This window comes from Lagenorhynchus albirostris, chromosome 9, assembly GCF_949774975.1.
Source record: "Lagenorhynchus albirostris chromosome 9, mLagAlb1.1, whole genome shotgun sequence".
In the NCBI taxonomy this organism is placed as follows: domain Eukaryota; kingdom Metazoa; phylum Chordata; class Mammalia; order Artiodactyla; family Delphinidae; genus Lagenorhynchus; species Lagenorhynchus albirostris.
Genome location: NC_083103.1, coordinates 51263603 through 51278869, shown reverse-complemented (window position 1 = coordinate 51278869; position 15267 = coordinate 51263603).

The window sequence follows — 15267 nt, the reverse complement described above, 5'->3', positions numbered from 1 at the left end:
ACTCTTCACACATGCCCTGGAATTCTGTATGAAGGTCCTGAGTCTTTCTTTTGTTGCCCACATAGCATCAAGTTTGCTTTTTCCACTTGTATTTTTGATGGATTTGGTTTCTGCTTCCAGAGACAGGATCTTTCTCATGTTATAAGAGATTGGCTTATCTTGATATGAATATTGAAGTTTTTCTTTTCCTAGCTGGTTTGCTATTAAGCATAAGATGGACTAAATCCCATGGTTAGGCATTTCCAGGGTGTCAGGCACTTCTTTCATTGCAGTGTGAAACTGACAAGGCCTTTTAGTTTATTACAGCTATTGCTGAATTGTTAATAGTGTGTTCCTTGACTCTTTGTACAAAAAAATTCTGCCTAAAACCAAGAGAACTGTTAACACATATACTGTCATGGCACATGGAACCAACTCCCATTGATGCCCAGGAGAGTGAGACGTGGTCTCACATTGTCAGGTACTCCTGCATAGAACTCTGCAGCGGCTCCCAAGTTTGCCAACAGTGCAGCTCCGTGTCAGGACAAAGCCCCTCCACAATATCTAGGCTACACAGAGCCCCCTCTGCTGTTACCAAGTCCCTCTGGGAGTGGAGAACACTGAGCAAGTTTCCGCCCAGAACCAAGCCTGCATCTGGCAACTGGGCAGACTGTGAATGAGAGGGTCAAAGCGGGACAGGAAGAATACAACAGCCCTGTGTCAGATACCCTGATACCCTCAACCTTGTCCAGGGCTCCTTCTTTTCTCTACTTAAACCTCTCCTTCTGTGGCCCTGAAGGCCTCATCCTATTCCCTCTGCCCAGAAAATGCTGCCCAGCTGTGGGCAAGGCCCATCCTGTGGTTACTTGGCCTCACCACTGTCTCTGTGTCCCCTGTGCCCAAGGCAGAGCTTGGCGCAGAATAGGTGCTCAGTGCTCCATGAATATTCTTGGAGAGAATGAATGAATGAGTGAACAGATGAAGGAGGGACAAAGCCATCATTTGCCATCCCTGCAGATTCACACGTAACACTAGCTCTGTTGCCTCAGGAGATGGTTCCCTTAGGAGAGCTTAAAACTCCTTTCCAATCCAGTGTAAGATGGTGGAGAGAAAGGGGCAGTGGGAACTCTGCCCTGGACTCCTCATTCCTGGGCCACTCCCACCCTGCCATCATGTGTAAATTGGGACAACAATGTTGTGAGGAGTAACATAAGTTGTGAGGAGTAACACAAGAGTAGACATAGAGCCTGGCAGGTAATGGGTTCAAAAGAGTTTAGTAAAATTCCGTCATCCAAGGCATTAGCAACTCCTTCCATTAATCAAGTATTCTGTTATTCCACCCAGGTTTAGCAAGAGCATTGAGATAAGAGAACAAAATAGCAGTTATAAACTTAAGAAAAAAAGAGATAAAACTCTTTTTACTGTTAACAGTATATGCCTGGTAAACATTAAGAGACTCTAGTAAAAACTGCAGAAATAATAAAAGAATTGGGCAAGGTGACTATATAAAATAAACAAAAAGTGCAAATACTTTTTTTTTTTTTGAGAAAACTTCGTATCGAGGTATAAAAAGCAACTGTAGACTGTTAGCTCCTCTCTCCTTCGATTCCCTCCTCTGGAACCTGGCGTCCCCAGGCCTGGTTGGTTCCGCAGCTCGCCAATGCTGAACATATTTCTGGGGGCAGAGCGGTGGGTAGGGAGAACTATTTTATCTGGCTTTTGTAGTTGTTCTCAGCAGAAGCACTCACTGCCAAAAGCTGCTCTATCGCACTTGGAAGCAAAAGTGTCAATCTGTTTTTTTAGCTCTTAGAATGAATACTTACAATGAAAACTGGAGGGAAAAGTACATTTGTAGCAACCAAAACTATGGAATACTTCAGAAAACACTTAACAAGAGAAGTATAGAACCTATAAAGAGAAACCACCAAATCTTATTAAAGGTATAAAACTAGACTTGAATGAGTGAAAAGACATGCTGCATTTTTTTTTTTTTTTTGTGGTACGCTGGCCTCTCGCTGTTGTGGCCTCTCCTGTTGCGGAGCACAGGCTCCAGACATGCAGGCTGAGTGGCCATGGCTCACGGGCCCAGCTGCTCTGCGGCACGTGGGATCTTCCTGGACCGGGGCACAAACCTGTGTCCCCTGCATCGGCAGGTGGACTCTCAACTACTGCGCCACCAGGGAAGCCCTATGCTGCGTTCTTGAATGGAAAGATATAAATTCATAGAAGTGTTAATTCTCCAAAATTACTATATACATTCAATTAATTCCAGTTAGAATACTAACAAATTTACTTCATCTTTTTTTTTTAGGAATTGACAAAAGAAAGTATGAAGAATAAAAGCAGAGGAGATATTGCCTAAACTTGACCTCTGTTCACTGGTGTCGAGTAGAAACAAGGAGACAGAGTTTTGGGTGAAGTAGAAAAGAATAGATTTATTGCTTTGCCAGGCAAAGGGGGCCACAGTGGGCTAATGCCCTCAAAATTGTGTGTCCCACCCTGGAGGGGGTAGTGACGAGTCTTATAGTGTTCAAGGAGCAGTGCATGAGCAGCTCATGGGCATTCTTCTGATTGGTTGGTGGTGAGGTAATTGGGAGTCAACATCAACCTTCTGGTTCTAACCTGCCTGGGAGTCTACGAGCTTGTGGGCAGCATACAGATATCTTCCACCTGGTGGGGGTTTCAGTATCTGCAAAACAGCTCAAAGGACATGGCTCAAAATATTATCTGTAGCCCTTGAGGAAGAACTAAATGTCCTTGACTTTGTTTAATGGCTAAACTATTATTATTTTGTCCTGCTTGACTGCTTTCCTTTCTTTCTGCATCTTCTCATTTCTCTGATTAAATTTATTCTTTTTTTTTTTTTTTTTTCAGTACTTGGGCCTCTCACTGTTGTGGCCTCTCCCGTTGCGGAGCACAGGCTCCTGACGCGCAGGCTCAGCGGCCATGGCTCACGGCCCCAGCCGCTCCGCGGCATGTGGGATCTTCCCGGACTGGGGCATGAACCCGTGTCCCCTGCATTGGCAGGCGGACTCTCAACCACTGCGCCACCAGGGAAGCCCTATTAACTTTTCTTGAAACATAACATACCTACAGAAAAGTACACAAATCATAATGGTGCAGCTTGATGAAGTTTCACAAAGTAAACATGCCTGTGTAACTAGCACCCAGATCAAGAAACAACACCAGCCTCCTTCACGCCCCCTCCTAGCTGCTGACCACAAGGAATATATTTATATTTACATATATGTATTTGTAGTTATTTTTATTTACATATATTGTATTTATTAACAGAAAAGTAGTTTGTTTTCCTCCCCACTAAATGCATTTAAACACGTATTTAAAGAAAGTCATTTTAAAGGCACATCAAGTTATTTGCCTTCACCAGGGCACCCACAAATCTCCATCTGGCTCTTCTGCTGCAGCGGGGTAAAAGCATCTTGAGGTGTTCCTGGTTGTAGCCAAACCGCTGCAGTTGGGAAGGTGTGCTACTGCCTCCTTGGGGTCATACTTGGTTTCTGCATCCAAGCTGGGCACCCAGATCAGTGTAGGACTTTACGATGCTTTAGCCAAGGTGAAGAATTAGATAAACTGGGCTCCATTCTGGACTGGCATTTTATTTATTATTATTATTATGTTTTGGCTGCACCATACAGCTTGCAGGATCTTAGTTCCCTGACCAGGGATTGAAACTGGGCCCCACCAGTGAAAGTGCCGAGTCCTAACCACTGGAGCATCAGGGATTGCATTTTAGAGCAACCCTTCTAGTTGACAGTCCCCCGCTTGAGTAGCACCTGTAAAGGTACTCCAGGGGCTAGTAGATGATTGCCACCAGCAGTGGTGATTGTCCTTCATGGGGAGAAGATGGGTTAAGATGGGGAGTAGGGAAGGGCAGCTGAAGGTTCCTCCTGAAAGAGCAGCCAGCTTCGACTAGAGACTGGCTTTGACATTCTCAGAACATGGTATTTGGGAGGACCCTGCGTGGGCCCAAATGGCTGAAGCCCTGAAGCCCCACTTCTCTGGAGCTTCTCCCTGACTCAGGTCCTGTGGGAGAGGTGTGGGAAGCTTCAGTAAAAACCGGGGGGCATGGCCACGGAAGCCCTGGACTTCACAGGCTAGGACCCACCAGTGTGAGCAGGCACAGAGAGGAAGATAGGGGCGAACACACAGTGCGATGGAAAGCAGTGGAGGGTTTTCGACAAAGAAATGACATCACGAGGGCTTCCCTGGTGGCACAGTGGTTGAGAATATGCCTGCTAATGCAGGGGACATGGGTTTGAGCCCTGGTCTGGGAAGATCCCACATGCTGCGGAGCAACTAGGCCCATGAGCCACAACTACTGAGCCTGCGCATCTGGAGCCTGTGCTCCGCAACAAGAGAGGCCGCGATAGTGAGAGGCCCGTGCACCGGCGATGAAGAGTGGCCCCCGCGTGCCACAACTAGAGAAAGCCCTCGCACAGAAACGAAGACCCAACACAGCAAAAATAAATAAATAAACAAATGTGGGTTTTAAAAAAAACACAAAACCACTTCTCTAATAATAAAAAAAAGAGAAATGACATCACGTGATTTATGTTTTTAAAAGCTCACTCTTTTTTTATTCTTTTTAAAATACTTATTTATTTGGTTGCGCCAGGTCTTAGTTGCGGCTCACAGGATCTTCATTGCCACATGTGGGCTCTTTGTTGCAGCATGTGGGATCTAGGATCGAACCTGGGCCCCCTGCTTTGGGAGTGCAGCGTCTTAACTACTGGACCACCAGGGAAGTCCCTAAAAGCTCACACTTGGGAGGTGAAAGGAACTGGTGATTTCTTGAGGTGAGACCTAGTAGATGAAGGGCCACGGAAAGTGGATCCGCTGGGGGGGTCTCTATGAATAGATAGTGCTGCTGGAGGCCTTGTCTCCTGCCTCTCACAGCTGGGGCTTTACCCTGCAGCTTGAGGAGCGGGTCTGGTTGAGAGGACAGAGCTAGTTGCGATCAGTTGATGTTGACAGTGGTCAATTCTAGTTTATGGCTACTTTACTGTCCCTATCTTACAGTTTCCTCTTTGCCTGTCATGCAAACAAGTTATGGGACACACACCACTAGCCCTACTCAGCAGGGCAGTTATAAAAGAGGGTAAAATAGGGGAAGCTAACAAGCAGAGAAGTCAGGCACAGGCAATCCTTGGAATTCTCATTACCCACTGCACTGTGGCCCAGTAGAAAGGGACTGTTCCAGCAATGCTGAAATGGAGAAGGAGCATATTTTGCTGACATGAATGATTTTTACTTGTTTTTTGACTTTTTTTTTTTTTTGGCCACACCCCGCGGCTTGTGGGATCTTAGTTCCCCGACCAGGGGTTGAATCCGCACCCTCAAGAGTGAAAGTACAGAGTCCTAAGCACTGGACCACCAGGGAACCCCAGGAATGATTTTTAAAAAGTAACTTAAATAGAGTGGATATGGGGAAGAGAACAGCTATGTGTCTATGTCACATTGGAAGCTCCCCTGTCGAGGAAGTAAACTTGTTAGAAAGGGGGCGCTCCTAGAACCCAACAGCTGACACCACTGGGCTCATAGAGACATGTTGAGCTGACTGTCTGGGGGGTGAAATGAGCCTCCATTTAAGGCCATCCAGATATATCTCTTTGTAGACTTAAAAAGATATTTCGTATCAATTACGATGTTTTTGGCTGTAATTAATTCTTCCCAACAGAAAGTGACTAAAGCCATAGAAGTTTTATAATCTTGTTTCACAGGAAGTCAGCTGCACAGCCCCTGGTTTGACTCAGTGGCTCAATCTGTCACTCAGGACCTTGCTGTCTCTCCCCTCAGCCACCCTCCCTGGCAACATCTTCCTTCAGGGTTGTAAGACGGCTGCTGCAGATGCAAATATCACAGCATTACACAACAACCTACAAAATCCCCCCACCCCACCCTGCCCTTGTCTCTCTCTCTTTACTCTTCTTTTTTATCAGGAAGTGAAATCTTTCTTAAAATTCTGCTTCCAACCTCCCACCAGGAGACCTCCCCTTTCATCTCACTGGTCAGAAGAGGGGCACACAGACTCCACTAAACCAACTGCAGGGGACAGAGGCTGGTTTGGACAAGTCATGATTCATCCTATCAATGGGGAGAAAGAGAGAAAGCCTGTTGGGAAGTGACTGCCTGTGTCGGCCATTATGTTTTTTGTTCTCGTCTCTCATTACAAAAGTCGTATATAATCATTGCAGAAAATTTGGGAAATCCAGAGAAGGATAAGAAGAAAATCTCCTAATATTCTACCACCCAAATCCAACCACTGCCTTATCCATTTTGCACTGGTTTTATCCTTCTCTGCACTCCTCTCCTCCCAGCTGCCTCCATCCTCATTTTGCACCAGCCCAGAAATCTGCCCGCCCACTCTCAGGCACACAAAATGTTGTTGTAAGCCGTGGCCCTGAACTTGTTGCTCACTTTTTTTTTTTTACTTAAAAAAAAAAAACCGAGGGCTACCCTGGTGGCACAGTGGTTGAGAGTCCGCCTGCCGATGCAGGGGACACGGGTTCGTGCCCCGGTCCGGGAAGATCCCACATGTCGTGGAGCGGCTGGGCCCGTGAGCCATGGCTGCTGAGCCTGCACGTCTGGAGCCTGTGCTCCGCAACGGGAGAGGCCACAACAGTGAGAGGCCCGCGTACTGCAAAAAAAAAAAAAAAAAAAGAAACCCCCAGGTTATGTATAATGGATGTGTATGGTTTAAAGAATAATGATGTAATGAGCACTTGTGAACCCACCATTTGGCTTGAAAACTAAAGCATCACTAATACCTTAAAGTCCTGATCATCCCCTCCTCTCCCTTCCTGAATTTACCTATATTGGTCGACTATTGACACAAAATGCCAAGTGTTGCCTCAAAATTCAATGAGCATTTGTCTCACTCTCATGGTCCACAGGTTAACTGCTTTGCACTAATCTAGGCTGGGTGGTTCTGCTTCAGGTTGTGGGTCAGCTGGATTTGGATCCAGTCTGCTCTACGTGTCTCATCTTACTTGGATCAGAGTCTACCTGGGGCCTATACTTTCGGCAGCTCACTGAAGCATGAGAGCCACGTCCAACGGCACAAGCACAAGGCACTGCTCATGTTATATCTACTAACAGCCCACTGGCCAAAGCAAGTCACATGGCTAAGCCCAACCTCAGTGGGGCGGGGAAGTGCAGTCCTTCACAGCAGAGGGAGGTACAGTGAACATTTGCTAAACCATAATCCAGACTGTCACAAGCATGCCTTTTGTTTTCTTCAAGGCTTTACCAAATAGGGATGTATCTCTAAATTATATTATTTATAATACAATATATATAATATTACATAATATATAATACATTTATATCAGTTGTTTTCTTCTGTTTTTGAACTTTGTACAAGTGGATTCAGGGTGGATATGTTTTTTCTGAGCTACTTTTCTCCTGCTTCCTCCTAACTTGCTCTCTCCCTGTTTTATCTGTGAGGATGTTGGTTATGAACACAGACACCATTCCCAGCTCACTTAAAGGAAGGGAATTTATTGGAAGGGTGTTAGGTAGTTCATAGAATTGGTGGGAAAGCTGGAGAACCAGGCTCAGGAAGCAGACAGGATGCAGATCAGGTAGTGGCCTGAGGCTGGAGATGGAGGAGGAATTCCCTGTAAAGGAGTGCAAGGAAACTTTGGGCAGTGATGGAAATATTTTGTATCTTGATTATGGCAATGGTTACACAGGATATATGCATTTGTCAAAGTTCATCAAACTACATGTTTTATTTTAATTTATTTTTTTAAATATATTTATTTTTGCCTGTGTTGGGTCTTTGTTGCTGAGTGCAGGCTTTCGTGGCGAGCGGGGGCTGCTCTTCGTTGCGGTGCGTGGGCTTCTTATTGTGGTGGCTTCTCTTGTTGTGGAGCACGGGCTCTAGGTGCGTGGGCTTCAGTAGTTGCAGCACGTGAGCTCAGTAGTTGTGGCTCGCAGGCTCTAGAGCACAGGCTCAGTAGTTGTGGTGCACGGGCTTAGCCACTCTGCAGCATGTGGGATCTTCCCGGACGAGGGCTCGAACCCATGTCCCCTGCATTGGCAGGCAGATTCTTAACCACTGCACCACCAGGGAAGCCCAAACTATGTCTTTTAAATGGGTGTAGTTTATTGTATGTGAATTAGACATTAAGTTGATAATTTTAAAAAAAGGACCTGCTTCATTTAATAATCATTTTTAAAAGTCTGTAGTGGCTAGGGTTTGAGAAAGCAACTGTGGGGTTCTCCCCAGACCAGTGTTATATGATTTGGGGTGACATTTCTGTCTCCATACCTGGTTCTGTAGGCCTCTTGTTGATTCTGTGAGATCCCTGATAGCATTTTTTGTTTTTTGAATATAACAGGTTTATTGAGATATGTCTCAATAAACAATTCAGTGCTTTTCAGTATATTCACAGAGTTGTTCAGCCACCACCACAATCAATTTTAGAACTGTCACCACCCCAAAAAGAAAGCCTGGATTCTTTAGCAGTCCCTCATCATTTCCCTCTAGTCCCCTGTATTAGTTTGCTAAGGCTGCCATAACAAAGTACCATAAACTGGGTGGCTTAAAGCACCAGAAATTTATTCTCTTGCAGTTCTGGATGCTAGGAGTCCAAAATCAAGATACTGGCAGCACCACGTGCTCTCTGCAGGCTCTAGGTGAGCGTCTGTTTCACGCTTTTCTCATAGTTTCTCATGTTGTCGGCAATCCTTGGTGTTCCTTGGCTTGTAGGTGCATGGCTCCAACTGCTGCCTCCATTGTCACATGACATTCTCCCTGTGTCTTGTGTTTTCACATGGCATTCTTTCTCTGTGTGTCTCTTTGTGTGTCTATTCTCTTCTTATAAAGACATCAGTCATAATAGATTAAGAACCCACCCTACTCTAGTGTGACCTTATCTTAATTTACATCTTAATTACATCTGCAAAGACCCTGTTTCCAAATAAGGTCACATTCACAGGTACAGTAAGTCCCCTACATACGTACGAATGAGTTCCGTTCGAGAGTGCATTCCTAAGTCCAATATGTTCATAAGTCCGACAAAGTTAGACTAGGTACCCAGCTAACACAATCGGCTATATAGTACTGTACTGTAATAGGTTTATAATACTTTCCACACAAATAATACATAAAAAACAAACAAACACAAAAAGTAAAACATTTTTAATCTTACAGTACAGTACCTTGAAAAGTACAGTAGTACAGTACACAGCTGGCATACAGGGGCACGTTTGCATCTTTGAAAGTTCGCAACTTGAAGGTTCGTAGGTAGGGGACTTCCTGTACTAGGGGTTAAAACTTTAACATATCTCTGTGGGGGACAATTCAACTACAACCTCTCATCCCTAGGCAACCACTAATCTACTGTCTGTATTTATGGATTTACTTACTCTGGACATTTCATATTGATCTTGGGTGGCCTCAACCTGCAGTGGCTTGAAGCAGGATCTGAGTTCCCTGACAAGAGACTGAAGCCAGGCCACGGCAAAGCAAGTGCTGAATCCTAACCACTAGACCACAAGGGCCAGTGGCTAGTGACAAGGCCCTGGCTTGTCTGCTTTGGAGAAATGAATTTCAACAAAGAGATGGAAAGTAGTGAAACAAGTAAAGTGTTTATTAGAAGGAAAAAAAGGTACATGTGGATAGACACACATGAGTGGGCTCAGAGAGAGAGAATCACATCTTTGTGGTAGTTTAAATCATTTATATGGGGCAGTTCTTCTGGGTTTCCTCTGGCCAATCATCTTACTTTGCGTGGCTCTGAGTCCACATTTGGTTTAACTCAGGGTCCTCCCCTGTGCATGTGCACATCTCTTAGCCAAGATGGATTTCAGTGCAGAGACCTATGGGAAGGTTGATACCACCTATTATGGGGTTGTGCCCCCTCCCTTTTTGACCCCTAAGGAGGCTTTCTGAACATGTGTAGTCAAGGAGGTCTCCTTGCCCTCAAGAATGAGAAATACATGGTCTCTTTATCTCTTATCTGAGCAGGACTCAGCTCCTCCTTGCTCCTGCCATTATCTTTATCTTGGAGTATCTGTCCACAGGGGACAGATTCCAGCTGCTCAGCCTGGGGCCCATCTATCTCCTGCCTCAATATAGGTGTTATTATACAATGTATAGTCTTTTGTGACTAGTTTCTCTCACATAGCATAATATTTTCAAGGTACATCCATGTTGTGGCATGTTGGATCACTACTCCATTACTTTTTATTCCAAATAACATTCCACTGTATGGATATATCACATTTTATTTATTCATTCATTAATTGATGGACATTTGGGTTGTTTCCACTCTTTGGCTATTATGAATAGCACTCTCTGAATATTCATGTACACATTTTTGCATGGACATATGTTTTAATTTCTCTTGGGTATATACCTAGGAGTGAAATTGTTGGGTCATATGGTAACTCTATGTTTAATCTTACGAAGACCTGCCTGATTGTTTTCCAACGCAGCTACACCATTTTCATTCCTACCAACAATGTATGGGGTTTCCAATTTCTTCACATCCTTGCCAACACTTGTTGTTATCTGTCTTTTTACTTATTAGCCATCCTAGTGAGTTTAATGAATATCTCATTGTGGTTTTGACTTGCATTTCTCTAATGACTAATGATGTTGAGCATCTTTTCATGTGCTTATTCCCATATTTTTAGATAAATCTCCTCTCTTAAGGGCCAGAAATTTTTGTCATGTTTTTGTTGCTTACAATTGTGAATCCCAGAAATGTTCCTGAAGGTCTCCTTGAGAGGTGTCTGTCTTCTGAGTTGGTTGTGGGCCTAAGAAAGGGGTTCTCTAAGGGTTTTTTGAGTCCTCACTAAGGTCCCTGAAGATCCCATGGGTACAGAAGTTTCATTCCATGGAGACACTCCAAATTCACCAAGGCCTTCAGGGATGAGAAGCTGTTTCCTAACTCATTCAATCATTCAGTAAACACTCACTGACTCTCCCTACCTGTCCCTTGTCTGGCTCTGTGCCTGGGGTTCCGCCTTCAAGGAGATCATCATCTGCTACAGAAGGCAGATGTGGACATAGCTGGTCACTGCTCAGAGTGACCAGTGCTACTGCAGAGGAGAAGGCAGGGGCTCTCTGTCCCTGGGAATAGGAGGCTTCTTAGAGATGGAGACAGCTGAGGTATGAATGGGAGATAGCCAGGTGTCAGGGCAGGGAGTGTGGTGGTGATCAAGGAAGGACTCAGTCAGAGGGACAGCTTTGTATTAGTGGTGATATATGTTCAACTGCTGTAACAGTGATCCTAAGGGACATAAACAGATCATCTTTAACAGTTCAAGGTAAGCAGTCCAAGTAGGAGTATAAATTACCTATTTCTTCATAAGAAATTACCCCAAAACTTAGTGGCTTAAAACAGTAGAGATTTGTTGTCTCATATATTTTCTGTGGTCAAGAATTTGGAAGTGGCTTAACTAGGTGAGTCTGGCTCAAGGTTCTCATGAGGTTGCAGTCAAGACATCAGACAGGGCTGTAGCATCTGAAGCTTAACAAGAAGCTTGGGTGTTGGTGGGAGGTCTCAGTTCCTCATAATGTGTATCTGCTCTCATGATACAGCAGCTGGCTTCTGCCAGAGCAAGTGATCCAAGAAAAAGTGAGACAGAAGCCACAAAGCTTTTTTTTTAGTCTCAGAAGTCATACTCTGCAGGGATGTGAATACCTGGAGGTAAGGATTATTGGAGGCCATCTTGGAGGCTGGTTTATGTAATCTGCCTTCTTAACTCCAGTGATTTATTTATTTATTTGTTTGTTTATTTTTGGCCATACCATGCAGTTTGTGGGCTCTTAGGTCCCCAGCCAGGGATTGAACCCGGGCCCTCGGCAGTGAAAGCGCAGAGTCCTAACCACTGGACCGCCTGGGAATTCCCCTTAACCCCAGTGATTTATAGCTCTCCTACATGTAACACACTCTCACCCTCCTCCAGCTCCCTCAAAAGACTCATCCCATTACAGCATCAATGTGGAATCCAGAATTTTGTTATTTTAGTCCAGTTCAGCTGCAGATGAGGCTCCTTGGGAGTAATTCCTTAAGTATTCTTATCAAGTACAGTTCTGCTTTATTCGAACACTAGCAAGAGAGAGACAAGTTATCTGCTCTCTACCCACCCAACATACAATGATGGGACAGGCCTAGGACAACTGCTATGGACTCTCCTACTCGAAAAGGGAGGAAATAGGAGGCACAAAGGAGCCACTGCTCCATAGCAATTCTGAAATCAAGCAAGGCACATTGATTCTGAAATCAAGAAGTTCCATGATTCAGACCCAACCTGAGAATACACTGTGGGTCTCTGAGTCATCTTTTTTTTTTTTTCCCATGAACGTTAGCCTGTTTTTGTAGCTAAGTAGTTTTTTCAGCCAATTTCTTATTTGTACAAGTTTAGGAGTCTAAAGCCTTCTTTTCATCTTATATCATCTCTGTCTCTTTCAAATGTAGGCATTTGAATTTGTGACACATGGTATAGACAAAGGTCTTATATGAAAAAATAAAATCTGCATTCAGGAAACTAGGAGTTCAGCGTGGCCAAAACATTTGGTGTTCCCTGGGTTTCTTTCTGCTAGAATGTCTAAATATACTCACAATTATTGTCTAGTTATACATCAGCCCTCACACCCAACTGTGAGAGCCTCTAGGACAGGGCCTCTTTCTCAAAGAGAAATGACAAATCCATAAATATGGTAGATTTTCACACAACTCTCTCAGCAACTGTTAGAATATGCAAATTGAAAAATCAATAAGGATAAATAAGATTTGAATAAGATGTTTAAAAATTTTGACCTAATTGACATATATAGAGAACACTGGATCCAATAACTATAGAATACAAATTCCTTTCAAGTGTATATGGAATATTTATTGATACGCTAGGCCATTACATAAGTTTAACCAAATTTCAAAGAACTGAAATCATGTAGAGTATGCTCCATGATCAGTGTTGGATTACAGTAGTAATAAATTTTTTTTTAATTAAAAAAAAAGGAAAAGAAAAATGTTTGGAAATTGAACAGTATACTACCAAATAATCTATAGGTCAGCAAATAAACCACAATAGAAATTACAAAATATTTAAAAACTTGTGGAATGCAGCCAAAGCAGTACTTAAAGTGAAATTTATGTTTTAAATGTATGTAGTAGAAAGAAAAAAAATTGCTGAAAATTAATTATCTATATATCTACCTCAAATAGGTAGGAAAATCACCCAGAAATTAAATCCAAATAAAGTAGGAAGAAAATAATAAAGATGAGAGAAGAGTTAATAAAATAGAAAACATGAAAGAGAGCATCAAAAGAACCAAATGTTAATTCTCTGATAAGACTCCTAAAACTGATACATTTCTGGCAAGACTGATGAATGAAAAATAGAGGATACCCAACTATCACTTTAGAAATGAAAAGAGTGTGTCATCATTACCAATTCTACATTCATCAAAAAGATAACAAGAGGGGAATTCCCTAGTGGTCCAGTGGTTAGTACTCAGCGCTTTCATTGCCGAGTGCCCGGGTTCAATCCCTGGTCAGAGAAGTAAGATCCCACAAGCCGTGCAGCGAAGGTATTATGAATAACTATATCCCAACAAACTTGAAAATTCAGATGAAATGGACAAATTCCTAGAAAAACAAAGCCTATTAAAATTGACACAAGAAGAAATAGGAGGGCTTCCCTGGTGGCGCAGTGGTTGAGAGTCTGCCTGCTAATGCAGGGGACACGGGTTCGAGCCCTGGTCTGGGAGGATCCAACATGCTGCGAAGCAGCTAGGCCCGTGAGCCACAACTACTGAGCCTGCGCATCTGGAGCCTGTGCTCCACAACAAGAGATTCCGCGATAGTGAGAGGCCCGCACACCGCAATGAAGAGTGGCCCCCGTTTGCCACAGCTAGAGAAAGCCCTCACACAGAAACGAAGACCCAATACAACAAAAATAAAATTAATTAATTAATAAACTCCTACCCCCAACATCTTCTTTAAAAAAAAAAAAAAGAAATAGGAAAACTGAGCAGTCCTGTTTCTAATAAAGAAATTGAATTAAAAAAAAAATCTTCCCACAAAGAAAACTCCAGGTCCAGATATTTCCAGAGAATAGGAAAAGTGGAAGTACTTTTTGACATATTTTATGTGATCAGCATTACCTAGGTACAAAAACCTAACAAGAACATTGTGAGGAAGGAAAATTACAGGTCAAACAGAGATGCAAAAATTCTAAACAAAATATCAGCAAAACTAAACCAAGATCTATAAATAAGATAATATGGGACTTCCCTGGTGGCACAGTGGTTAAGAATCTGCCTGCCAATGCAGAGAACACGGATTTAGTCCCTGGTCTGGGAATATCCCACATGCGAGGAGCAACTAAGCCCAAGAGCCACAACTACAGAGCCCGCATGCCACAACTACTGAAGCCCGCTAGCCTAGAGTCTGTGCTCCGCAATGAGAAGCCCCTGCTCGCCTCAACTAGAGAAAGCCCGAGTGAAGCAACGAAGACCCAACACAGCCAAAAATAAATAAATAAATAAATTTATATATTTTAAAAAAGATAGTATTACACAACGAAATTTTGTTTATTCCAGGAATACAAAGTTGGTTTGACATTTGAAAATTAATATAGTTCACCCCATTAACAGAATAAAGTTTTAAAAAATCACAGATCATCTCAAGAGATGTAGAAAAATAACATTTGATAAAAGTCACTGCCCATTTATGGTAAAATTCTTTTCAAACTACGCATGGAAGGGAACTTCCTTTATCTGATAAAGAGTAGGCACAAACAACCTACAGCAAACATCATGCTTTCTGGGAATACATAAAAATCTTTCCCCCTGAGATGGGGATGAGAACAGGGTGCCCACTATCACAATTTCTATTCAACATTGTAGTAGAGGTTCTCCCAATAAAATAAAAAGAAAACTTAAAAGATTAGGGGCAATAAAAGGTAAAACTGTCATCATTTGAGGGCTTGGTCTGATTCTTCTGCCAGGGCCTGGCACAGAGTAGGTGTTTGGTGAATAACTGCTGAGTGAACAGATGGAGCAATAGATGGACCATGAGAATGTTAAGTAATGGGCCCCAAGGCAGGGGCCTTCACTATGGACACTGGCCACTACACAATCAGTAGAAAAAATAAAACAACAGTGAAATCCCATACAGTGAGAATTTTTATTGATGAAAAGTTGTTGGAAGAATCACAGAAATCTTGATAAAATGCAGACCAGCCAAGTCCTGTCTCCATTTCTATTTTCTCTCTAGGAGCTTCAGCAGAGAGGTCAGGAAT